Source organism: Leuciscus leuciscus (assembly GCF_965113295.1).
Source record: "Leuciscus leuciscus genome assembly, chromosome: 6".
Taxonomy (NCBI): domain Eukaryota; kingdom Metazoa; phylum Chordata; class Actinopteri; order Cypriniformes; family Leuciscidae; genus Leuciscus; species Leuciscus leuciscus.
In genome coordinates, this window is record NC_138730.1 from 13,840,206 (window position 1) to 13,866,749 (window position 26,544).

A 26,544-nucleotide genomic window follows, 5' to 3' on the forward strand; every position below is an offset into this window, starting at 1 on the left:
AGCTCTACAATTGAATTGTTACTAGTAAGAATGCAATTGCAGAGCTCTTTAATTCAATTCTTACTAGTAACAATTTAAATAGAGAGCTCTCTAATCCAATTATTACTAGTAACAATTCCAATTAGAGAGCTCTCTAATTCAGTTGTTACTAGTAAGAATGTAATTGCAGAGCTCTTTAATTCAATTACAGAGCTCTGCAATTATACATATCTTTAATTCATATTTTTACTAGTAAAAATTCAATTAGAGAGCTCTGTAATTGCATTCTTACTAGTAAGAATTTAATTAGAGAGCTCTCTAATTGTAATTGTTACTAGTAACAATTCAAATGTAGAGCTCTCTAATTGTAATTCTTACTAGTAACAATTCAATTGTAGAGCTCTCTAATTGTAATTCTTACTAGTAACAATTCAATTGTAGAGCTCCGTAATTAAAAATGAATGGAAGTCAATGGAGACATACGACTAGTAAAAATTCATTTGTAGAGCTCTCTAATTGTAATTGTTACTAGTAAGAATTGAATTAGAGAGCTCTGTAATTGTAATTCTTACTAGTAATAATTGAATTGGAGAGCTCTCTAAATGTAATTGCTACTAGTAAGAATTGAATTGTAGAGCTCTCTAATTGAATTCTTACTAGTAAAAATGCAATTACGACGAGTAACGCTGGGTACAATTTAAGCTAAAACGGCTTGCCATAAAAACGACATTCAACTCGTCACACTATGGCAAGCCGTTTTAGCTTAAATTGTACCCAGCGTTACTCGTCGTAATTGCATTTTTACTAGTAAGAATTCAATTAGAGAGCTCTACAATTCAATTCTTACTAGTAGCAATTACAATTAGAGAGCTCTCCAATTCAATTATTACTAGTAAGAATTACAATTATAGAGCTCTCTAATTCAATTATTACTAGTAAGAATTACAATTACAGAGCTCTCTAATTCTATGGCAAGCCGTTTTAGCTTAAATTGTACCCAGCGTTACTCGTCGTAATTGCATTTTTACTAGTAAGAATTCAATTAGAGAGCTCTACAATTCAATTCTTACTAGTAGCAATTACAATTAGAGAGCTCTCCAATTCAATTATTACTAGTAAGAATTACAATTATAGAGCTCTCTAATTCAATTATTACTAGTAAGAATTACAATTACAGAGCTCTCTAATTCAATTCTTACTAGTAACAATTACAATTAGAGAGCTCTACAAATGAATTTTTACTAGTCGTATGTCTCCATTGACTTCCATTCATTTTTAATTACGGAGCTCTACAATTGAATTCTTACTAGTAAGAATTACAATTAGAGAGCTCTACAATTGAATTGTTACTAGTAAGAATTACAATTAGAGAGCTCTACAATTGAATTGTTACTAGTAAGAATTACAATTAGAGAGCTCTCTAATTCAATTATTACTAGTAACAATTACAATTAGAGAGCTCTCTAATTAAATTCTTACTAGTAAGAATGCAATTACAGAGCTCTCTAATTGAATTTTTACTAGTAAAAATATGAATTAAAGATATGTATAATTGCAGAGCTCTGTAATTGAATTAAAGAGCTCTGCAATTACATTCTTACTAGTAACAACTGAATTAGAGAGCTCTCTAATTGGAATTGTTACTAGTAATAATTGGATTAGAGAGCTCTCTATTTAAATTATTACTAGTAAGAATTGAATTAAAGAGCTCTGCAATTGCATTCTTACTAGTAACAATTCAATTGTAGAGCTCTCTAATTGTAATTCTTACTAGTAACAATTCAATTGTACAGCTCCTTAATTAAAAATGAATGGAAGTCAATGGAGACATATGACTAGTAAAAATTCATTTGTAGAGCTCTCTAATTGGAATTGTTACTAGTAAGAATTGAATTAGAGAGCTCTGTAATTGTAATTCTTACTAGTAAGAATTGAATTAGAGAGCTCTGTAATTGTAATTCTTACTAGCAATAATTGAATTAGAGAGCTCTCTAATTGTAATTGCTACTAGTAAGAATTGAATTGTAGAGCTCTCTAATTGAATTCTTACTAGTAAAAATGCAATTACGACGAGTAACGCTGGGTACAATTTAAGCTAAAACGGCTTGCCATAGTCACACATCTTAAATGACAATTGCAGATATCTGTAATTCAGTTTTGACTAGGCAGAATGAAAGTTAACCCTCTGAGGTCGAGAAACGCGCCGACGCGTTTTGCTGGATTTTTTTCACATAGCAGCAACATAAACTTAAATTACTCCGTCATTTATGGTTATACAGAAAAAAGAAATATAAAAAAATTATCTGTGATATTTCTACTTTTGTATGTGTCCACTTACAATCAAATCAAAACATTGTGCTTTTGTAAAATAAAGAAAATAAACAGGGTGTGCGTTCTGCCTCTCCGTCGCGGTGAACTTTTTTTTCTTGAGCACGTCTATAAACTGAAACAAAACTCAGCGAATACTTGTCACACATTTATGAGACATACACCTTTATACACATTTAAGTGTGTACTTTTAAATGATCGGATTCAAACTGAAAACAAATATTCTCTGTTTAAGTAATTTGAATAAAACCAACAGGATGTCCAGTATCTCAAACGCTTGCTAATTATTTTTTAATTCGACACGCCCACTCGCGCAAAAGTGATTCACATGCAAATCTCCACATGGAACGCGAACGCCCTCGTTACCTCAAACACAAAACACCAAAAAACTTCACAAGTCTCTGCCTTTCGTCGAGTTTGGAAGACACGTCTGAGCTTACATTGGATTTACCCCCAGAAGAAGAAGAACGCGATTTGAAGACAAGACATAAACTTCACATTGCAGTTGAACTGTTGCTAGATATATGGTGAATATTATACTATTTAGACCCGTGTTTACTGTTAAATACTGTTTGTGGATATCTGCTCAAACATAGATATGTATAACCATAATGTTTAATATTTTGGATCGCGATGGCGTTTGAATGTATCATATTTTGGAGCGCGCTGTGCGTTTGAATGTATCATATTTGGAGCGCGATCGCATTTGAATGTATCATATTTTGGAGCACGCTGTGGGTTTGAATGTATCATATTTTGGAGCGCGCTGTGCGTTTGAATGTATCATATTTTGGAGCGCGATTGCGTTTGAAAGGAAAAATGCACCAAACATTAGGCTTTATGTTTTTACTATTATCTCATTTCATATCATCATAACGAATGGAAACATTTGAAGTAACATATGATAATCAATATATTTTTCTCTAGCATAGTTGTTCTTGAAATCTTTTGGAAGATTTAATTTATTGTTATTATTATTTTATGCAGCACTGCGTAGCCTATGCCTACAAGGCACAACAAACCTGGTGTTCATTATATATTGTTGGAAACGTGTGTGTGTGTGTGTGTGTGTGTGTGTGTGTGTGTGTGTGTGTGTGTGTGTGTGTGTGTGTGTGTGTGTGTGTGTGTGTGTGTGTGTGTGTGTGTGTGTGTGTGTGTGTGTGTATTCTGTGAATTTTAAAAAGAAATTTTAACCAGAAAAATCTCAAATCTATTCCCAAAATCGTGCAGCCCTATAGTTTCTCTTGATATCAGTATGTTCACAGTTTTTTCTTTTTTTTCTTTTTCTTTCAGGGACCAGATGCAACTGAGTCCTGCTGACTTCAACATTCACATGAGTCTCTGTACATGAACATGGTAAAGTGAAAATCAAACACCTTGGAAATGAAAGGTATGTACAATGTTTTTAGGAATGGCACAAAGGTCTCTGTCTTTGGATCATTGTTTTCAATGTGCTCTTTTGTCATTTGTTGTGTATTTTTGGCAGAGGTGGGAGTATATCACACATGTGCAAGTCACAAGTAAGTCTCAAGTCTTAACCTTCAAGTCTCAAGCAAGTCCGAGTCAATTTTGTGAAAAGCAAGTCAAGTCAAGTCACTGCTTTATGTCAAGCAAGTCAAGTCAAGTCGTAGCTTGGGTCACAAGTCACTGGCAAGTCATACAAACGTTTGATGATTTCACTGAATTTATATATTAAAATAAGTTAAAACTACATAAGCTGTGGACTATGGTTTTATTAGCAAAAATGTTTTTAAATATGCATTTCCACTACAGCTGAGTGGTTACTACAATAAAAAAAATAAAAAAAAAATAAAAAAAAAACTACATAGCCTAAAATGTAAATGTAACTGAAATTAAATGTAACCATTAAAATGTATTAAACAATTCACAATTTAAGTATAATGGTTCCTATGCCACCAAATGGCATTCTTCAAACTGGCATCCCCTTTATGGAACATTAACACATCCCAACAAGTTAGATCTTTCCTTTTTAAACAAAAGAATAACAAGAAAAAAAACAGTAATAATTGAATTGACACAAAACTTACACCTGTCAATCAGGTGGACACAAAACTTACACCTGTCAATCAGGTGGATTGACTATTGTACATTATTAATCTGTGTGAGTGAGTGATTTATTAATATTTGTGAATGAATGTGTGTGCATGTGTATGTGTGAAAAGTGTATTGTTTGCATGTCCATGGTTGTGTTTGACTGTGTGTGTGTGTGTGTGTGTGTGTGTGTGTGTGTGTGAGAGAGAGAGAGAGAGAGAGAGAGAGAGAGAGAGAGAGAGAGAGAGAGAGAGAGAGAGAGAGAGAGAGAGAGAGAGAGAGAGAGAGAGAGAGAGAGAGAGAGAGAGAGAGAGAGAGAGAGAGAGAGAGAGAGAGAGAGAGAGAGAGAGAGAGAGAGAGAGAGAGAGAGAGAGAGAGAGAGAGAGAGAGAGAGAGAGAGAGAGAGAGAGATGAGAGAGAGAGAGAGAGAGAGAGAGAGAGAGAGAGAGAGAGAGAGAGAGAGAGAGGTGATTTGATTGAAGTGAGTGTGATTGATTCATTAATATTTGTGAGTGAATGTGTGTGCGTGTGTATGAGTGAAGAGTGTATTGTTTGTTTGCATGTGTGCATGGTTGTGCTTGCAAGTTTGAATTTTTGTTTTGTGTATGCATGGTTCGGTTCGAAAGTCTGTATGTTTTTTTTTCTTTGTGTGTAGGTGTCTTTTTACAATCTTTTAGTGGTATTAACTAGCGATTTTCTTTTTACTTACTCTATGCCCTATATACTAGCGGTATAAGCTAAACAGTTTTAAGAGATAAAACTCTTTACATTCGATTATCATGAAAACAAATACCAGAGAACGGTAGACTGTACCAATGCATTATTAATTAATATTAAATTACAGTTACTTTTTTTTATATTTCTTTTAACATTCAAGTCAACCCTGGGATAGCAGACTATATTGGTAGCATATAACTAGACAGTACAAAGGGATGCATGCAGGTAAGAAAAACTGGAATATGGCCTATTTTAACATATTTTAACCCGATTTTCATTTTCAAGAAAATATTTTTTCTCTGTGCTTTTGTATGTAATGGATTATTCAGATCATAAAAAAATCATTAATCCAAGGCACTCTAATATTATAAAAAATATATAGAAAGCCTTTATTTCATCATGGCTTTAATATTTTAAAATCAGGTGACAAGTACTTGCACAACTATGCGTTGTGGCTAATGAGCCTTTGTCAGGGTGTGTGACCAAAGCCCCTTTCACACAGAGATTCCGGAAAATACACGGATAAAGTGACCCAAGATTTGACCCGGGTTCGTTTGATTTAGGTTCATTCACACTGCCAGTGATTTTCCGGAATCAGAGATTGCGTTCACACACAACCCCTAAAAACATGTAATGTCTTAGCAGCGTCTTAAGTTTGCTTATGAGCTGCGATCTCTCTCTCTCTCGCTTGTGCCACGCTTGTGCATTTTTTTTTTATTTTTTTTCTGATTCGATCATAAACTTGCGCATTACGTACCGTTTCACAGCTGGCGAACGATCCCGCCCTTCAGCGTCATCACTACGACACTGCATTATTACGGCTTTTGTTCACACAGCGCGAGTTCCTGCTGCGTCACGTGATTGTTGCGGTGCGTTCAAATACAGATATTTATTTTTTAAAAGACAAGTTATTTCGAGTCATTTACCTCAAGTCCGAGTCAAGTCTCAAGTCATGAATATCAAGTCAAGTCTTTTATTAATATTTGTCAAGCAAGTCTCAAGTCCTAAAATTTGCGACTTAAGTCTGACTCGAGTCAAGTCATATGACTCGAGTCCCCCATCTCTGATTTTTGGATTATGTTGTGTTGTAAATAAATCCAAACAATCTAAAAGCCATTCTTTTTTAAATCTCCTCATTCTTTGTTCAAGGTTGCTCTGAATGACAGGGCCTGATCGCTCCTAATAGGGCAGTTAGGGGAGTGTCTTTGTCTTTCTCAGGTGTTGAAGGCTTACATATTCATGAGATGATCACGCCTTTTCGCATAAGGCTTTTTCACACAAAACACGTCTTAGAAATTTAAAATCAATATATTGTCTTATCTGAATGGGCAGTCAGGGTGATTTTCACATAGTTTTGGAGCAAATATTCTAGGCTACGTCATACAATTTTCAAAAGTCTTGTGAAGAAATAATCAGTATGGGTTTCATGGCCTTATTTCAGTGAGAATTTTTTTTTGTATTTTCACAAACCACGCATAAATGTCATTATCTCAAAACTACAAACTTTTACATACATGCTGCTGATATATTATTGTAGCAGAGTTTGTGCTGAATACAGTGTAATCAGACCAAGCCATGAAAATGTCACAAGTAACAGAAAAAAACACAAATGTCAGAGCATGTCAGAACACCTCCAGGGCCCAGAAAACAGCTCAGACCTCAGAGGGTTAAAGATATCTCAAACGTCATTATGACTAGGGCAAATTATTGTGCATGACGTTGCTCTATTTTAGATATCCATAAATAAGTAATTTCCCCTCCCCGCCATAATCAAAGAAGAAGTGGGTTCATTTCCTTATTTCTATGAATGGAAGAAGAAAGAAGCAGTCATGGCGTTGGCTGTAATTGAAAAAAAACCACCAGAAAATGTTTTTATATACAAATAAATAAAAATTATATAGCCTACAATATTTTATATACCAAAAATAAAATTAAAATTTTTTGCAATGCTATGTTTATGATCATGCTTAAAATTACGTAGGTTATTGTTGACGTAAGATTTATGCGTGAAAGAGATTCACACTAATTCACTTTAATAAAGATGCTGACATGCATGCTATTCTTGCCATGGAAGTACAATAACATTAACTTCCTTAGATGAGAAAAAAAAGTTCTTAGTTCAGATTAGTTCTTATTTTTTATTACATTTTTTCAGTTTGAAACAGTATCTAACAGCATTAAAAAGACGATTAAAAACTCTGGTTGCTCCGACATGGTGCTAATCAGTGCTAATTACAAGTTAACAGTTAACAGGTGCTATGTGATTTGAAGATTTGAACAACATGCTCTGTATGGCAAGCCGTTTTAACATTTAATCATTTAAACCGACTAGTCTCTATTTTCATGCTACTAGTACTTATTTTTTAGATACTAGTATCTATTCCATTAAGTACTAGTACTTATTCATTATCTACTATTGCTTATTCTTTAGGTACTAGTTTTTAGGTACTAGTTATTGCATTTTGTTAATGTCAGTTTTGCATTTGGAGACAAGTTTTAGGCTATATTTTTGGAGGGAAAAGCTTAGTGTTCATGTTCGCATGGGTAGTAGCACTGGCTTTAGCGGCTCTAAACTTAACTTTTCCATATCATTCATCTGATGATGGACGTCTCATGATATTTATTTTAGCACAACTGGGCTGTATTAGGCTATTAATTCCCGTGATTTTGCTTATAAATTTTGATTCAGCCATCATACCTTCGTGATCACGCAAAGAGGTCTGCCGTGGCGGTCCGTTCAGAATTCGCTTAGAAGCTAGCTCACTTCTTCTAATGAAAGTGGCCACCCCCAGGACCACAACGTGAAACATAATCATGTTAAGACTAAGAATATTATTTTAAGATTAAGCCATACACATTATCAAAACTATAACAGATTAAAAACGAATTTAAGCATGGCTGATACAAATGAAGGTTTTCAAATAAAATATTTTTTATTAAACAATGACAGACAACAAAAATGTGTGCTTGTGTGTGTGAACAAGAAAAACAAAAACCAGGGGCAGGTGATCCATGAAACAGACAGGACTGGTGATGGCCATAACAATCCTAAAGGTCCAGCATTGTTCTCACAAGCCGCTTCACTCAAGACAATAAAACATAATGAAAAGTTAGTATATCCCAAAAAATTTAATTAAATAAAAGTTGCTATAAAGGTGGCAGCGATTCATTACCAAACTCTTAGCTGACGAAGTCGCGCTAGCTAACTAGCTAGCAGGCAGTGCTTGAAAATTGGTTGAAACAACCAACATAAAATATAAATAATTACGCTGTGCATGTACAAATGAAGACCAGTATAAGCATCGCAAAGGGCCTCTGATACAATATAGACAGTTGACAATTCAAAAGAGGTCGATATTTCAGCAACTTAACTCTGGAACAACTCGACGCGCAGCAATGTAAGTGAATGGTGTCCAACGCCCAAATGACAGTGTTTGGAACTATTCCGATCTTCAAATTCCGGAAGTAGGCGGTTAAAAGCGCCGCCATTATTTACAACGGAGGTCTATGGGAGTGTCGCAACTCTTTCTCTCTATGGCTCTGGATACTAGTGCTTATTCTTTAGGTACTTGTACTTATTCAATAGATACTAGTACTTATTCAATAGATACTAGTACTTATTCATTAGATACTAGTACCTATTAAATAGATACTAGTACTTATTCATTAGATACTAGTTCTTATTTAGATACTAGTACTTATTCATTAGTTACTAGTAGGGATGTCCCGATCAGGTTTTTTTGCCCTCGAGTCCGAGTCCGAGTCATTTGATTTTGAGTATCTACCGATACCGAGTCCCGATCCGATACTTCTATAATACATAAAAATAGAATAAAGAAGAGCGAAAAAACAGATCCAGGATGTTCCTTATTTTTTATTTAATTCACCTTATTTTAACATTCAACAACTCTGTTAACAAACAGAGCACTTCTGTGAGGTAGCTTGAACAAGTAATAAATAACACAAATTCTTCACTTTTGGACTTTAGTGCAACAGTAAATATAAAAAAAGTCTAAAATATAAACAAATAGCACCTCAACTTAAAATACCCGGCAGGCATGTAAACAAATAAAAAATAAAAGTGCCACAGTGTTCGTGTTAGCAGAGCGTGCAGCGCGTATTTTTTTCGCCGCCCATGTTAACAGATTAGAGCATTCACACCGCACGCAGAGGCGGCGCGGCAGTGCGTAGCAGGAGCAGAGCAGGAGCAGCAGTGCCGCGATCGTTTCGGCGCCGAGTCTATTTTTGCTGCGCCGCTTACGCTGAATTAAATTGACAATGCATTGATCATGGCCAAAATACACCGCAGTTTTATCCAAAAAGTGCATTGATGATATCTATTGTGTTTTAAACAGTCAATCAAATGACCAACAGCAATTTAAAAAGAAAACAAATGTCCAAAAACAAACTTGTTGCCAGAACAATAAAAACAAAGATGAACCAAAAGTTATATAAATGAAATTATTAATAAAATAAGCTTCTTGACAAGTCTTTTCTCTTAAATGTATTTGAAAACGAAATAAAGCAATGCCAACTTATCCATTATAGAGTACTCTGTCTGTACACAACCCGCGGTTCAGCCGCGCGTGACAAACGCTGCCAGTGTGAAAGCAAAACGCGCGTGTCCTGCTCCTGCTCACCATACGCACTGCTCCTGCGCTGCTTACGCTCTGCTCGCGTGCAGTGTGAAACCGGCGTAACTCTGTGGCACCGCATAACTATAGATGTGTTAAAAAATAATGAGAATATATATACATATATATCCGAGTCCTGATCGGGAGGTAACGTCCGATTCCGATCGAGTCAGAAAACACGTGATCGGGCCCGATTTCCGATCACATGATCGGATCGGGACATCCCTAGTTACTAGTAGCCTACTTATTATTATATACTAGTACTTATTCATTAGATACTAGAACCTCTTAAATAGATACTAGTACTTATTCATTAGATACTAGTACTTATTCCAATAGTGACTAGTAATTATTCTTTCGTTACTAGTAACAATTTTTTTTTTTTTTTTTTTTTTTTTTTGCCATTGACTTCTATGGGAATCTGTCATTCAGATATCAACTATTCAGTTCTGACTAGTATGTATTCCAATTGTGACTAGTACATATATATTAGATAGTTATTAATTAGGTACTAGTACTTATTTTTAGATACTAGTACCTAATACTAGATACTAGTGCCTATTACTAGATACTAGTATGTATTCAATACTAGTACTAAGTCATTAGATACTAGTACCTATTAAATAGATACTAGTACTTATTCATTAGATACTAGTACTTATTCTTTAGATACTAGTACTTATTCATTAGATACTAGAACCTATTAATTAGATACTAGTACTTATAAATTAGCTACTAGTACTTATTCAATAGATACTAGTACCTATTTATTAGATACTAGTATTTATTCCGAATGTTACTAGTAAGATTTGTTTATTTTACTAGTCACAACTGCTTTTTTACTCGTCTTATGTTATGACTAGTCGGAACGGCCACTGGAGAGTTCAATTAAAAATCTTACTAGTAAAATAAAAAATCGTAAAATTTGGAATAAATACTAGTATCTAATAAATAGGTACTATGGCAAGCCGTTTTAACATTTAATCATTTAAACCGACTAGTCTCTATTTTCATGCAACTAGTACTTATTTTTTAGATACTAGTATCTATTCCATTAAGTACTTATTCATTAGCTACTAGTGCTTATTCTTTAGGTACTAGTGCCTATTCTTTAGATACTAGTGCTTATTCTTTAGGTACTAGTACTTATTCAATAGATACTAGTACTAGTATCTAATTAATTAATTAATTAGATACTAGTACTAGTATCTAATTAATAGGTACTAGTATCTAATGAATAAGTACTAGTATCTAATGAATAAGTACTAGTATCTATTGAATAAGTACTAGTATCTAATGAATAAGTACTAGTATCTATTTAATAGGTACTAGTATCTATTTAAGAGGTACTAGTATCTAATGACTTAGTACTAGTATTTATTGAATACATACTAGTATCTAGTAATAGGTACTAGTATCTAAAAAATAAGTACTAGTACCTAATAAATAACTACTAGTATCTAATATATATGTACTAGTCACAAGTGGAATACATACTAGTCAGAACTGAATAGTTGATATCTGAATGACAGATCCCCATAGAAGTCAATGGCAAAAAAAATTATTTGTTACTAGTAACAAAAGAATAGTTACTAGTCACTATTGGAATAAGTACTAGTATGTAATGAATAAGTACTAGTATCTATTTAATAGGTACTAGTATCTAATGAATAAGTACTAGTATCTAATAATAAGTACTAGTAACTAATGAATAAGTACTAGTATCTAATAAATAAGAACTAGTATCTAATGAATAAGTACTAGTATCTAATGAATAAGTACTAGTATCTATTTAATAGGTACTAGTATCTAATGAATAGGTACTAGTATCTAATGAATAAGTACTAGTATCTATTGAATAAGTACTAGTACTTAATGAAATAGATACTAGTATCTAAAAAATAAGTACTAGTAGCATGAAAATAGAGACTAGTCGGTTTAAATGATTAAATGTTAAAACGGCTTGCCATATAGGTACTAGTATCTATTGAATAAGTACTAGTAGCTAATTTATAAGTACTAGTATCTAATTAATAGGTACTAGTATCTAATGAATAAGTACTAGTATCTAAAGAATAAGTACTAGTATCTATTGAATAAGTACTAGTATCTAATGAATAAGTACTAGTATCTATTTAATAGGTACTAGTATCTATTTAATAGGTACTAGTATCTAATGACTTAGTACTAGTATTTATTGAATACATACTAGTATCTAGTAATAGGTACTAGTATCTAAAAAATAAGTACTAGTACCTAATAAATAACTACTAGTATCTAATATATATGTACTAGTCACAATTGGAATACATACTAGTCAGAACTGAATAGTTGATATCTGAATGACAGATCCCCATAGAAGTCAATAGCAAAAAAAAAAAAAAAATGTTTCTAGTAACAAAAGAATAGTTACTAGTCACTATTGGAATAAGTACTAGTATCTAATGAATAAGTACTAGTATCTATTTAATAGGTACTAGTATCTAATGAATAAGTACTAGTATCTAATAATTAGTACTAGTAACTAATGAATAAGTACTAGTATCTAATAAATAAGAACTAGTATCTAATGAATAAGTACTAGTATCTAATTAATGGGTACTAGTATCTAATGAATAAGTACTAGTATCTAAAGAATAAGTACTAGTGTCTAATGAATAAGTACTAGTATCTATTTAATAGGTACTAGTATCTAATGACTTGGTACTAGTATTTATTGAATACATACTAGTATCTAGTAATAGGTACTAGTATCTAGTATTAGGTACTAATATCTAAAAAATAAGTACTAGTACCTAAAGAATAAGCACTAGTATCTAAAGAATAGGCACTAGTACCTAAAGAATAAGCACTAGTAGATAATGAATAAGTACTAGTACTTAATGGAATATATACTAGTATCTAAAAAATAAGTACTAGTAGCATGAAAATAGAGACTAGTCGGTTTAAATGATTAAATGTTAAAACGGCTTGCCATATTAGTTCACTCTTGCCACACCTGTGTTTATCCAATCATCCTTGTTTGCCTGTGTTTCTGTTCCCTTTGTTGGTTCTCATTAATGTTTAGTTTGAGTATGGTTATGGTAAATTCTCTGTTAATAAAGTCTTTTTGCATTTATCCTATTCGTCTGCCATCTACCTACACCACATGTTTGCTAAAACGTGAAACTAATGGGGCGGATGTTGCGCTGTCCACTGAGACAGCTGAGGCCAGATCAATCTCATCGGATCTGAAAACATTAAGTACAGAAAGCACAGAATCACACGCAAGTGCAAAGACTAATCCTGGTAGAGATACAGAGAATTCTGAACTCGTGGAAATTATACAGACATGCAGAAATACAGCGATTGAAACATAACCGGTAATGAGAAATTTACGAGAGAATGATGACATTATTTTACATTTAATCATGTAAGTGCTGTGTCAAGTCCCAGTTAGTCTAGCAAAGTGCACGTAGCAAGTTTTAAAAAAAGCTTTACCCCTTTGATATGGAGACTGTAACGTCTAGTTTCCTATGAAGATGAAGATGATCCATATTCAAAATCAAAGTTACATTTATTAAACAAAATCCACTCAGGTACATACAAAAAAAAAGCGAGAGACCACGAAACAGAGTGCTTAGCACAAACAATACAAATGAAATAACCAAACTGAGGTACTTAAATACACAGGGATAATGAACAGAATACAAACAGATGTGATCGTTAAATCAATATCCATGGTCACCAAGTGGCCGATGTTATGCGACTAAAACGTAATTTTTTCCTCTCGCGATAATCCATTCCAAAAATCATGGCAATGGATGTTGGTAGATTTATGTATATCCCAGCCACCATACTAGCCATTCGTTTTAATCGAAGGAGACGTAGGCGTGTTATCCAAGCAGTAATGACAAGGAAAGCCCCTTATTATGGGAGCGGCACATATGAGGTGTTTCTCCTCATATGTCTAGTTCTACGCCCAGAAAAGTCATTTGATGGCGTGGTAGCAACACACTCTTCTGCAAGTTTATGCGTAAACCCAAGCTTCTCAAATGGCTGGGTACCAAATCCCGATGTACTATTGCCAGTTCCTGAGATTGAGCTAATATCAGCCAATCGTCCAGGTTGGTTAGTATTCGGACACCCTGGAGCCGCAACGGGGCCAGAGCCGCGTACACACGCTTTTTGAACGTTCGAGGAGCCAGAGCCAGTCCGAACGGAAGAACACGGGGTTGGTAAGCTTTCCGCTCGAAAGCGAACCTGAGCAATTTCTGTATCTCTTGACGACCTGGATGTGGAAGTACGCATCCAATCTCTGGTCTGGGTATTAGACTTTAACGTCAGCATAACATCAGTGTCCCTCTGAGCACAAGGTTTAAGCGACGCAAGTCCAATATCAGACGTAAACCACCATCCTTTTTAGGCACAACAAAATACTGGCTGTAGATGCCTAACTCTGAGAAGGGGGTATTTCTTCTATAGCCCCTCTCTCCAGGAGTGACAAAATCTCCTGACTCAAAGTCGAGAACTCCCAAGGACGCACCGTCGTGAGAAGGATTCCTGCCGAAAGGAGGTGGGCCTTTCCTGAACTGGATGGTGTAACCGTGTCGAATGGTACGTAACACCCATTGCGAGATTTCGGGCAGGCACTGCCACGCGGCCCAGTACTCCGCTAGAGGCGAGACAGTTAAGGTTGGAGCCGGGAGGCCACAAGAAAGAGACAAATACGCTTGTGCCGTTCATCTAAACTCTCCGATGGAGGGCCTGGCCTCCAAGGACGAGCGAAGGGATCAGGAGCTACTTCTGGGGACCTGAGGTCAAGAGGCCTTGGCCGTCGAACCCAGGTCTATCCGTCTACGCCGCGAGCAAAACAGTGGACGAGTCATAGGACCTCAGACTCAGGTGATGGCTCACATCGTTGTGGCTCACAGGGATGATGTAGCGAAGATGAGCGCGACCGGACCGGAGGTCTCCCTAGAGCTGCGTGGGATGAGGTGGTGAAAAACAGCAGATTGCGGTTTCGCTGCCCGAAATTTTTCCACCACAGTGGTCACAGACTCACCAAATAGGCCGTCTTTCGATATGGGGGCATCCAGCATGAAGGTCTTGTCTTTCTTTGATGTCAGTAAGAGTGAGTCAATGATGCCACTCTACTGACACCATACCCGCCATGGACCTGCCTATTGCTTGGGTAGTGCGCTTGGTAGTTATAAGCACCAAGTAGTACCCCGCCTGAGCTGCAGCCTCTCCAGCGGCCATGTATGATTTTCCAACCAAAGCGGAAGTAATCCTGCACGGTTCGGATGGCAGCAAGGGCCGTGACTTCCAAGCTGGAGCTGAAGTCGGCGTGAGATGGGCCACGAGCGTTTCTTCAACGGCCGGCATTGCCACGTAGCCGTGCTCCGCCATTTTTGAAAACGTGGCGAAATCAGTGGCAGCAGGGTTAGTAATGCGTGCTAAAAATGGCTGCTTCCAAGAGTTTGAAACTTCATGGTGGAGATCTTGGAAGAAGGGGAGAGGCTTACGGGGCTGAGCTGGGGTGAGGCTGGTCAAATATCGATCGGCCAGTTTCGACTGGGATTGAGTTTGTGCGGGCTCGCATTCCCATTCTAGCCCCAGTTTGTCTACGGCGTGAGTGACAACATCTAACAGCTCATTGTACAACGTAGAAGTACGTTTCTCCTGTCCGCTCGGAGGGAGAGAACTAAACACATCACCTATGAGCTCCTCAGAGTCAGAGGCCGCTGTAGACAGCACATCATCGACAAAGTTCCTCAAGGCTACAATAATCTAGCCTTGAGGTCATGAACGCATTAACTAATTGTTCCGCATTTGTCAATGAGAGCATATTGTGTAATTTAGATATATTTTTAAGATGAAAAAATGCGGTTTTACAGATACTAGACACGTGACTTTCAAATGAAAGATTGGTATCAAAGAGCACACCCAGGTTCCTAACCGACGACGAAGACTTGACAGAGCAGCCATCAAGTGTTAGACAGTAGTCTAGGTTATTACGTGAGGACGTTTTTTGTCCAATAATTTGAATCTCTGTTTTTCTCAGAATTAAGTAGTAGCAAATTGCTAGTCATCCAGTTTTTTTTATATCAGCTGTGCATTCCGTTAATTTTGTGAATTGGTAAGTTTCGTCAGGGTGTGAAGAAAAATAGAGCTGCTTATCATCAGCATAACAGTGAAAACTAATGCCATGCTTCCTAATGATATCTCCCAAGGGTAGCATGTACATACTGAACTTTTGATTGATAAGACATCTCTTCATTTACTACTACAAACTGATAACGGTCAGATAAGTATGATTTAAACTATGCTAATGCAATTCCACTAATGCCAACATAATTTTCGAGTCTATTTAAAAGAATGTTGTGGTCGATAGTGTCAAATGCAGTACTAAGATCGAGTAACACTAATCGAGAGATACAACCACGATCGGATGATAAGTGCAAATCATTTGTGACTCTAATGAGAGCTGTCTCAGTATATGGTACAGTCTAAATCCTGACTGAAAATCCTTGCAGATATCATTTCTTTCTAAAAAGGAACATAGTTGTGAGGATACCGCCTTTTCTAGTATCTATGACAGAAGAGGTAGATTCGAGATCGGTCTGTAATTGACTAATTCTGTAGGATCAAGTTGCATTTTTTTACAAGCGGTTTAATCATAGCCAGCTTAAAAGTTTTTGGTACGTTTACTAATGACAAAGATGAATTAATGATATTAAGAAGAGGATCTATGACCTATGAAAGCATCTCTTTCAGTAGCTTAGTCGGTATAGGGTCTAACATACATACATGTTGTCGGTTTAGATAATTTAACGAGTTTAGAAAATTCTTCCTCTCCTATAGCAATGAATGAATCTAATTTTTCCTTAGGGAGACTACAATGCACTGCCTGATGCAATACTGTAGTAGACGGTTGCATAGTTATAATTTTCTCCCTGATATTATCAATCTTATAAGTGAAGAAGTTCATAAAGTCATTACTGCTGTGCTGCTTGGAAACTTCTGGACTTGAAGCTTTATTTTTCGTTAGTTTAGCCACTGTTTCAAATAAATACCTAGGGTTTTGTTTATTTTCTTCTAATAGGATTGAAAAATAAGCAGAACTAGCAGCTTTTAAGGCTGTATGCAATCGAGCTCTCTTTCCATGAATTACGAAATACCTCTAGTTTTGTTTTCTTCCAGTTGCGCTCCATTTTTCTGGCTGCTCTCTTAAGGGCTTGAGTGTGCTCGTTGTACCACGGCGTTGGACTATTTTCTTTAATCTTCTTTAAGCGCAAAGGAGCAACTGTGTCTAAAGTGCTGGAAAATAGAGAGTTAAAAGTTTCTGTCGCAATATCGAGTTATTCTAAGCTATCTGGGATGCTGAGATGATGAAACTGATCAGGAAGATTATTAACAAAGCAATTTTTAGTGGCAGAAGTGATAGGTCTAACATATTTGTAACACGGAGTTTGTTTTACAGCCTTGGCTAAATAAAGTTTGCACAAGACTAGTTAATGATCTGAGATGTCATCGTTCTGCTGCAGAATTTCAATGGCATCAACATTGATTCCATGTGATAATATTAGATCTAGAGGATGATTATGACAATGACACGTCAGGTCCTGACACGTTGTCTAACTCCAACAGAGTTAAGAATGTCTTTAAATGCCAATCCCAATTCATATTTTTTTGTTATCTACATGTATATTAAAATCACCAACAATTAGGACTTTTTCACAGCCAGTACTAACTCCGATAGAAAGTCAGCAAATTCTTTGATAAAGTCTGTATGGTGCCCTGGTGGCCTGTATGCAGTAGCCAGCACAAATCTCAAACGTGATTTATCATTTACACTATATTGTTACATTAAGCACCAACCCTTCAAAAGAATTACATTTGAAACTAGACTTCTTAGTAATTCTGAAAATATTACTATAAATTACAGCAACACCTCCCCCTTTGCCTTTCAGACGAGGTTCATGTTTATAACAGTAATCTTGGGGGGGTGGATTCATTTAAAGTAATGTAATCATTTGGTTTTAGCCAGGTTTCTGTCAAACACAGCACATCTAGGTTAGAGTCTATAATCATATCATTAACAATAAGTAAGGGATCGAATATTCAGCAACCCAAGCTTTATAATTTGCTCATTTGTATTATATCCGTTTTTTAATTTTTTGAACATCAATAACAGACACAGTGTCTCTATATGATGATATCTAGGTGAAAGAGGTTCTATGTGATGGGATTTATCTGACCTTGGTGATGTGAGACAGCTAGGGCCCAGGGGGGGCCAATCATATTCCAGGGGTGGCCAGTGCCACCCCTCTAGACACGCCCCTGCCCTGAACTCTCTGTTGATTAACACAAACCTTGCTTCCTCGAAGTATGCTGTTTTCAAAAAACGCGTTTGGGAGTGAGTTTAGCCAACCCAAAGGATGTTCATAGTTAACACACAAAACATTCTCAACAGAGCGACGAATCTACAAGTCACTATAAGAAAAAACACACCATACTACTTCTATTGACATAGGTTCCTTAGTGAATATCGCCACCTATTTGGTGGTTGTGCAATCATTTTTCAATCTTTTCATTTAATAATCTTTAATCACTGTGAATAAGAACTACATTGTTTGATGCTAATTATATAACACAAATAAAGACTTAAACTAAATGTTATCTTTGCTTGCTTATCTTTGTAAAAGTAATTTTGTTTCCACATTGCTTGAAATGTAAGATATATCATAGTTTTTATTTTAGAAATACATGATAGCATAGAATATGTCCTGTTGCAAAAAAAGCGTCTAAATGCAGATCAATGATGTGTGAGATGAGAATTATATATACTGTATATATAGATAGATAGATAGATAGATAGATAGATAGATAGATAGATAGATAGATAGATAGATAGATAGATAGATAGATAGATAGATACAGTGCTATGCATAAGTTTAGACACCCATGCTAAAGTTGACTAAAAAGAGGAATAAAAAATCATCTTTTGGAAATTGAACTTAATGCCTTAATTTAAAAAATTTGGACAAATCCAACCTTTAAGGACACCAATTTTCTTTGTGAATGAATAATGTATTGTAAATAAATAAATGTTCTTCCTTAAAATACAGGGTGCATAAGTCTGGACACCCCTATGTTAAATTCCCATAGAGGCAGGCAGATTTTTATTTTTAAAGGCCAGTTACTTCATGGATCCTGGATACTATGATACTATACTATGCAGTTCCCTTGGCCTTTGGAATTAAAATAGCCCCACATCATCACATAGCCTTCACCATACCTAGAGATTGGCATGGTTTTATTTCAGTTAGCTGGTTTGATTTGCATTGAGAGATGATCTTATGGAAAGTACTCCATGCCAATCTCTAGGTGATATCAAAATGATATGAATTATTTTCTCACTCAGATACAACCACCGCCAAAACTTTATGTAACTACATGGTAATTTGCATGTTTTCATAGTCTTTTCAAAACTGTTAAATTTAAGTTAAAAACCTAATAAAATACAAAAATTAACAAGCAGCAATTTTCTACATTTCAACAGTGAAACCATATTGAAATATTCCTAATCTAAAAATTAAATAAAGGTTTTTTTTTAACAATCGCTAGGGCACACTTCTCAATACTTAGATCACTTTTTCAAAATTCTTTACACAATTCTCCTTACTGACTTTCAGCTTGGGACAGCACTTTACAGAGGATTTTTTTTTATTTTACAATCGCTAGGATACATTTCTCAATACTTGCCTTGGGTCACTTTTTCAAAAATGATGCAGTGTCTCGTTCCCTGTTCTCAGGGAACCAGGGTTACAGTCGTAACTCGAGACGTTCCCTTTCAAAAGGAAACTCGCACTGCGTCCTGAGACACTTTGGGGAACAAAATACCCACGCTGTCATGCTGAGGGGATACCTGTCGTTAACTGGCTGTGACAAGCAGAAAAATATTTAACTCCATGGTTTACTGAAATATCAGAGTTAAATTCCCCTACAGGTACGCACCAGGCTGTCAGTAGCACTACACCCTATGGCCACTGTCTGAGCTTTATGTCTCAATGAGGAAGTACCTTCCTGATTCACAAGGAGGACTTGAACCAGAGCCAAGCTCAAAGGCTTGGAAACCAGAACCCATCTTTGAGGGTGGTTCCTTTAAGGAAGTACGGCCCAGGCCCTAGGGACCAAAGTCAACCCCCATACCAGGGAGGCAAACCCGACGTTCTCAACATGACGACTCTTAAACCTAGGGGAGTTCTGAAGTCTGCATCTGGAGTAGCCTGACTATCAAGGAGGACTATTTGAGAGCCAGTCACTTAACAATGTCTAGCTTGCTATATGTACAGAGGCCAAAGAAACCAATGAGGGCCTGATACACTTTAGGCCCAGGTAGCAAAATACCCTGCACATCGACCCTCTCACACAAGGGGAGTACTACACAAGCTACCCAGTGGCTATTGCAGAAACGGATTACCTCTACAAAAATACCCACTCCACTGAGGGAGCACTATCTACGCTTCTTGGCGGCAATAATGTGGAGGCACCTACAGGGCCCTACAACACTATGCTATTCACAGAGCTCTAGGGAGCTGTTAGTAGTAACACAAAGCCTTGTTAGAAAGGTACAACACCCACTCTATCTAAAAACACTCACTGTAAAGGAAGCGCATTTAGACTCTGGAAAAAGGTTAATAAGAAAGTCTGCTTACAAAGCTGCAGCTTGACATAGCTACTTGGCCCCAGGAGGGACGTACTCAGCCTGGCGACCCTTTAACCAAGTGGAGTGCTGAAGTCTGCATCTAGACCAGCCCGACTACGAAGGAGGCTCTTTCCAGTTGAAGGCCACAAATGTCGGTAAGCCGTACACATAGCTGTGAAATCTCTCCACTCCATACACCAAACCAAGGCACTCTTTTTCTATCTGTGCGTATCGACACTCAGACGGAGTCATTGTTCTCGAGGCATATGCGACTGGCCTCCAATTCTCTCCCTCCGCCTGCAGTAGAACTGCACCCAGTCCATCTTTGGATGCATCTGTCGAGATCTTTGTCCTCTTTGTTGGGTCAAAGAACATCAGCACAGGCTCTGTAGTGAGGAGAGTCTTCAGTCGTCCCCATTCTTGTTCATGATCAGCTGTCCATTTGAACTCGCCTTTATCACGTAACAGTTCTCTCAAATAAACTGTTTTTGAAGACAGGTTTGGTATGAACTTTCTGACAAAATTGATCATCCCCATCACTCTTAATACAGTCTTTCTGTCTGTGGGTCTGGGCATTTTGAGTATTGCTTGTATTTTACTTTTGTCTGGTTCCACACCCCCTTCTGACAACTTATCTCCTAGAAATGTGATTTTCTTCGCTCCAAACTGACATTTGTCCTTATTCAACTTCAGCCCATACTTCCTTACTCGCTGTAGGACGTCCATGAGCCTCTTGTTGTGCTGTTCTATTGTGGATCCCCACTATACAATGTCATCCACATAAACACGCACACCCTCGTTGCCTTCAATTATGTGTTCCATAGCCCTGTGGAATACTTCATGCTGTCCTCATGTAGTTTCAGCTGCCAAAAGCAATGAGATGCATCCAGCTTTGTAAAGAACTTTGCACCTGCCATCTCACTTATAATTTCCTCACGTGTCGGAATTTGATAATGTTCTCTCTGAATGTTTGCGTTTAAGTCCTTTGGATCCATACACACACGCAGATCACCGTTGGCTTTCCTCACACACACCATTGAGTTAACCCACTCTGTAGGCTCTTCCACTTTTTCTATGACTCCCATTGATGTCATTCTTTCCAGCTCTTGCCTCAGCTTATCACAAAGTGGTGTTGCAACCCGTCTTGGTGCATGGACTACTGGCGGTGCATCTTTTTTCAACTGTATTTTGTAGGGGAATGTTAATACTCCAAACCCTTCAAATATGTCTGGAAACTGTTTCACTATATGTTCCACACTGTTCTGTTTTTCCCCATTATTTATTGTGTATATTCTTCTTACTAGACCCAGGTCTTCACATGCCTTGTCTCCCAACACAGAATCATGGCCATCTGGAACAACCACGAACATGAGTTGATGTTCTCCGTTTTTAACTTTTACCCTGATAGTGCATGTTCCTTTTGTTGGAATATTCTGCCCATTATAGACTTTGAGTTGCACCGTTTTCTGACTTATACGTGGCTTGATTTTCATTGCTCTGACATCATACTCCGAAATCAGATTGACTTTTGCTCCTGTGTCTAGCTTGAGTGATACTGTTACTCCATTTATTTCCAGAGCAGTCATCCACTTGTCCCATGCAACACTATTCACATCAGTCTGTTCTGTTCTTTCTTGACTGATATCGGCCTGCTGCACCATTCCAACGAAGAATGTGTCACTGTTGGGCTGTTTCTTCCACTGCATGCACACGCTCTCTTTGACTTTGTCCGCCCTTTGAAAAGCATTGCTTGGCAAAATGATTCTGCCCTTTAGTTTTGGCACAGACTTTGCCGTAGGCTGGGCACTATTTTGGCGGGTATCTTTTGCCACATCTCTTACAGTTAAACAGTTCTTTCTTCTTTTTCTGTTTCAGTTTACTCATTCTGCTTTCCTGCACCTTCTCTGTTACTGCAGCTACAGCTGAACTGTCACTCCCACTCAACTTTGTGTTGTCACCAAAGGTTTTAGCATGCTGAAGAGCTATCTCACTGGCGTGACATATCCGCACTGCTTCATTCAAGGTTAGCTCTGTCTCTCTCAAGAGCCTTTCCCTCACTTTTTTATCAGTGATGCCGAACACAATTTGGTCACGTATCATTGAATCTTGCAACAGTCCGAAATTGCATGTCCTAGCTTTAAACTTTAAATCCATTAAGAAACTGTCAAAAGTCTCTCCTTGTTGTTGTAGACGAGAACGAAAAACATACCTTTCAAAAGTCTCGTTTTTTTTCCGGTGTGCAGTGTGAATCAAACTTCTCCATTACCACGTCGTATTTGCTTTTGTCCTCGGCCTGTTCAAACACGAGTGTGTTAAACACCTCTATCGCCTGAGGTCCCGCGACGGTGAGAAGCAATGCAATCTTGCGTGCATCTGATGCTTCATCAAGGCCCACTGCTTGCAAGTACAGCGCAAATCTCTGTTTAAACGTGCGCCATTCGTGATCAATATTTCCAGTCCAGTTCACAGCGTCAGGTGGTTTAACACTTTCCATGACGACTGTCAGTGTTGGTGATCATCACCGCTCCTGGTACAATGTAATGTTTCTTAATTCAGTAAAGAAACTGTTTTGTAACAAAACGTATCTTTTATTCACTTTCAGGTCGCGAGTGGGAACAGCAACAACACATCCATTCTACTGCTGCTCAGTCTGCATACTCTACCGGTAAGTGTAATACTACTGACACCTAGTGGTTAGTTTCTGTACTCAGATCTACAACTGAATATGTACAATTCTAATTGCTGTATTTTCTATGTCTGTTTACAGTTTTACAATGTTAAAGTTAAACGAGAAAAGATTCATGAAAGCTGACACGTCTAGTGAGGACAGAACAGATATACACATTTAGATTAAATATGCCATTCTCATAAATGGAGTTAAGCACTTATATTTCATTAAATCATTACTGAGAAGTTACCAAAAAAGTATATTCTAATAAATAGAATATATATGTTGTGGATGTGATGCTTTTGAACACTTTTCCTGTGGCATGCTGTGTTTGAATGTTTTAACTACAGCGAGGATTGCTTACCATGATAATAGCAGATTGTCTGAGAAAATATTTTCGCGCAAATAATGCACAATAAGGCCTATCTGTTTCCATGAAAAATATAAATCACTTAAGAATACTTGGCCAGTGCAAATGATTGAGAAAAACTTTCTCTGAAATGTATTTTATACTATTTGATTTATTTATTCAAAAACAAGGCAAGGATAGGCTACTAAATGATTTTTAGCAGTTTAATATGACGGCACGTCCGTATCTCATATTTTCCTAATGTCTTGTACCGTTAAACATAGTATCACGTGGAAGAATAGGCATATGCAAATAATATGCAGATGAGGATATGCATAGAAAAACAAGGTGTTGTAAGCTTCATATATGGTTATTTCGGGGAGGAGATGCATATGCGCATAATCTTCCGCTGACTGGGATTTATTAAAGGGATACTTCAGGATTTAGCATTAAGCTTTGTATTAGTAGAAAACCTGTAATATTTTCGAATTACCGTGCTTTCCACCCTCATATCCCCCTGAGACGAGAGATTTATGTATTTTTTGTCTGGAAAAAAATCCTCCGATGACGCAAAAATCCTCATTTTGCGTCATCTGAGGATTTTTTTAGCCTGGTAATACCAGACTCTGCTACTTCACTTTGCTTCGTATACAGAGTCTGGAAGGGCATAATAGAGAAGTGTTTTCTCTCTCGCGGGGGGGCGCTTGTCTGAAGTTTAAAATCATTGGTTACCCGTAAGCCAATCACATAACGTTTGGTTATGGCGTGTGTTATGCGCATGCTCAGCCCCATCTAACTTCCACTGTAAACGCATGTATGATGCAAAAACTAAACCATCGAGCGAAATACCGGAGTGAACATGGCTGTGAATGACTTTTGCAGATTATGTGAAGTAAATCTACGCATCCACGGAACAATCAGCGTCTACGTCACGGCTCTCAGACCGCCCTCTGTTCGTTGATTGGCCCGGCTGTTTTCAGGCCGGTGGAAAACTGAAAGATAGGCTGCTATCTCAGACTGACTACAGGAGCGAAATGAAATTAGCGGAAGTAGGAAGTCTGACGTAGTCAGGCTAGGATTTTTTGGCCAGAGGCTAAAGACTACAGCCAGTAGTAGGGGCTGTCCCGCATGTTTTCAACCTGCCCATAGAGGGTGGGATCTCACTCACAGAATGTACACATAGTGTCAGCCATCTTTTTTTGGAAGCTAAGCTAGCAGGCTCTTGTTCTGTGGAGAAAGCTGAGTAGTAAGAGAAAGCTGAGTAGTAGGGGTTACCATCCTCTTTTACCCGGACATGTCCGGCCGTCGAGATCGGCCAAAATGTCCGGGATTCGGCTTTTGCGTTTTAACATTGCTAAGAAAATTCCTGCTCAGGGCCGTGCAGAGACCTCTGGAGGGGCAGGTGCTCAAAGTATAAAAGGGGGCACATGGAACAAGGCTTTAAATGGGGCTGTGCTCAAAATATCAATACAGCAATATATCAATATGGATGATTCTGTATCGATACGGCAGCAAATGCATTGATGCAGTTTTGAAAAAGAAACAGAACAGGAAAGACAAATTTTAAGTTTAAAAGTTAAAAAATTTAAATAATTATGTGTACATATTAATAACTCTGGGATTAGAAACTGAAGTATCTTAAGTTGCCACAACCTGATGGCTTTTCCTTCTCTGTTATAGCCTACAGAATAATAAAGAACAGCTGTTATAGTAAACTGTGTAGGACAAAATCAACGTGGCCCACATTTCGTACAGTACAGTATAGTTTTATTTAATGCCATGTCAGCATCTGTGGCTATTTTCATGGCATAAACAGATTTACAAAAATACAAGAGTTACATTTATACAATGAAAATAAAAACAAAGCAAACAGAAAAAAAATACAGCAATTAATACTTTACAATATTTTTAACATTAATGTGATACCTGTTTCTGGTAAATTCTTACTAAAGTTTAGTGAGTTTGCTGCCTTTGCTGTTGTTACTGCTGCTGCTGCTGCTGATGATGATGATGATGATGATGATGATACTGCTGGAGTTGATCTGAGACTGTAGACATTAAAACAAACATATAGGAGATATATTAGCTGATTAAACAATTTTTATGTGACCATGACAAGATGTAAAGATAGCTGACAGTGTTTGGAACTGGCTCACTAGCTCACTGACCTGCTGTAAAGCTGACTCTGCCCAGGCTGCTAGGGGAGATGTTCACAGAGGCTGCTGCACACAAAACATAAGATACTGGTAAGTCTTACCAGTGTTGTGATCATTTTTAAGGCACTCTACGTTTTTTAAATAAATATTGTAATAATAATAATAGTTTAAAGTATAAATAACATAAAAAGACCAGACCCCTCGTCCTCGACACCCGTGAAACTTTTCTCCCTAAACAGCAAGCTAACGTAACTTCTACAGCCTACACACAGACAGCAATGTAAACAACATTTCTGCATGCTCTCTTCACGTCGTTCTTGTAAAATAATAATAATAAGTAAACAAACATCATAAGCACTTCGCTGAGAATGAAACACCACTTACCAGCAGCCGCAGAGTTGAAGATATCCTCTGGTAGTGCGCGTAGCCGCGCGAATTTTAAAAATGCGCGTGCAGCGTGAGGAATCGTCCCGGTTGAGTTCGTCAGGTGAAAGGTCATCATGTGGGTCATTTTATTTACGGCTAAATTATTATTCATTAATTTTACTAATAGTTAGATTGGGCAGGCATCCACAAAAGGGCCTTTAATTACAAAAAAGGAGAGAAAATTTTGCCTTGAAAAAAAAGGGCACTTTGGGCACCAAGGGGCAAAAGGGCAGGTGCTCGAGCACCCAACGCCCCCCCCTCTGCACGTGCCTGTTCCTGCTCCTCCGTGAGAGATACGAGACCGGTGCGTCTCAGTAATCACGCCACCGGCCTCTCATCATTCTCCCACGGCCCTCAGTCTCGTCCTTCTCGCCACAGTAAACATAATGAATGGCGACTGTAGAAGCAAAAGCCAAATCCCGGAGATTTTGGACGATCTCGAAACTCGTCACGGAGACTCACTAGTAGCCTAGCCTTGTTGTTTTAAACTGCGCTCTCTTACCGGTAGGCGTGGCTTGGGAGTGGCCTCCTAGGGCAGCGAA

At 37.4% G+C, this 26,544-nt stretch overlaps 1 protein-coding gene and 1 long non-coding RNA gene across 5 annotated transcripts in view; both read right to left on the reverse strand.

Annotated features, from left to right (window-relative positions):
• LOC309501853 overlaps nucleotides 1–26,243 on the reverse strand; it is a 197,242-nt gene extending 170,999 nt beyond the window's left edge. Inside the window, exons 1-2 of the long non-coding RNA XR_014206995.1 lie at nucleotides 25,589–26,243; nucleotides 25,405–25,468 (exon numbers count right to left, since the gene is read on the reverse strand). This is a non-coding gene — a long non-coding RNA (uncharacterized lncRNA). The remainder of the gene's footprint in view (nucleotides 1–25,404; nucleotides 25,469–25,588) is intronic.
• The window catches only part of gjc2 (gap junction protein gamma 2), a 154,645-nt gene that overhangs the window by 91,336 nt on the left and 36,765 nt on the right, over nucleotides 1–26,544 (reverse strand). The window lies entirely within an intron of this gene.